A 1,937-nucleotide genomic window follows, 5' to 3' on the forward strand; every position below is an offset into this window, starting at 1 on the left:
CCGCAACGGGAGAGGCCACAGCAGTGAGAGGCCCGCGTACCACAAAAAAAAGAAAAAAAAATGGTGAACTTAGGGGCTTAGGAGAAGAAAGAAATGCATTTGTTCTTCCCAGCCTTCCAACAGGTAGCCCCAAATCACTAACGCATACAAACTGTGGCCTGGCCATCGGGCATCCAGAAAATGATGCCTGCAAAAGGCAGAAGTCTCAGACTTGGTGCCAAGGGGGCGAGACTGGAACGCTCTCTCCCCAAGAGCATCTGATGGCCTTGGATGAGTGGAAGCCGGGCCAGGGGCTCAGACCCAGACAAGGCTCATCACGCGGGCTGGGAGTGCGCGGCTGTGACACCGAGGCTTTCTCTGAGAGGGACCTTCTTGCAGACAATGATAGGCATCAGCTCTGGCGCCAGCTGACATTTACAGTCTCGGCGGCTCTTTTGTGTTGCCAGTCACTTCTTAATGAAGCGTGTCACCTTGAGATGGTGCGGGGCTGAACTCCTTCTGGCCTTTCTCCTTTCCACCTGACGTTCTTTCCTTCACTTCATACCTAACTCTGCCCACACAGTTTTCCCCGCAGAACCACAAGCCTAAGAGATTTCAAGGTGGTCACCAAGCCCGCCTCGCGGTCTGTCCGCAGCTTTCAGGGTCGGGCTGCTCGCCTCCTTCCAGAGAGCAGAGGCCTGTCGTCAGCACCATACTCTGCCTCTCATGTTCCTGAATTCCTGAGCCCCCAAGAGAGCCCAGCTATTTCCTCGAGGTGGTTCTTTAGAAAAAGGTAAACTGTATAGGGAGATGATGCGGGGAAGCAGAAGATGCTTGGGTTTTGTAGGAGAGAGTCTAACACTGAAATTCCAGCTCTGCCCACCGTGTGATCCAGGCAGGGCTGGTTGTTTCGTGTGTGTGTGTGTGTGTGTGTGTGTGTGTGTGTGTGTGTGTGTGTGGTGGGGGGTGGGGGTGGTCCATGTAGTCCCTCGGGACCCCGCACTCCCTAGGGCCTGGGCTGGCATAACCATCTGCTGTTGCTGTCTAGAAAGTCCCCCTAGTTTTGAACAAAGGACGCCACATTTTCATTTTGCACGGGGCTCCACAAATGGTGTAGCAGTTCCTGGATGTTGTGCGAGAACATGAGAACAGCAGCAACCCCGTCACGCAGCGCCAGGCCCTGTTCTAAGCATCCTGCTCGTATTAGAGCATCTCCCCACAAGCTTACGAGGTAGTTGTTGGGGTTTATATTGGCTGCATTTACAGATGAGGACACAGGCACAGAGAGGTTAAGCCACGTGTCGAAGGTCACAGAGCTAGGACATGGGAGGACAGTGGTCCACAGTCTGTTCTCATGGCCCTACACTCCGCCGCTCCTCAGGCAGGAGCTTGCTCTCCCTGAGTCCGTCTGTGCCTTTGGCAGCCCAGTGTCCCTGGGCTTCCTGTGGTAGCAGCACTCTGCTTGGCCTCCTGGGAAGGCCCCGCCCCTTTTCTGGATGATTCTGAAGCAATGGTTCTTGCTTTCTCTGAACCCACTCCGTAAGGTCTCATGACCCATCCAGGTGAATCTGACTTTCCCTCCTGGGAATTGTCCTCCAGGGCAGCATTGATAAGTGTTATCCCACTTTAGCTGGTCTGTGAGTTCCTGCTACTGAGATACTGGGTCAGCCCAGGCCCTGTCCCAGGCACAGATGTTCAAATCCTCCTTTAATTCTGTGAGCCTCCCACAATCTCTCCAGGTCCAAATTAGCCAGAGCCCTCATCTGTCTCTTCCGATCGCAGGACTCTCACCGTACCGGGCCTCAGGTGCTCCTGTGTACCATGGTGACATTGACTGTCACACTGGGATGTGGTGACAGAATGATGCTTGCATCCTGCCTGGCACGGACCTGACACACAGAGGGTATTCAGAAAAAGGGGGCGTTTGCCATTCAAGTTAAAAGTTAAATAATATGATC

The sequence above is a fragment of the Physeter macrocephalus genome, chromosome 20 (genome assembly GCF_002837175.3).
Source record: "Physeter macrocephalus isolate SW-GA chromosome 20, ASM283717v5, whole genome shotgun sequence".
Lineage (NCBI taxonomy): Eukaryota > Metazoa > Chordata > Mammalia > Artiodactyla > Physeteridae > Physeter > Physeter macrocephalus.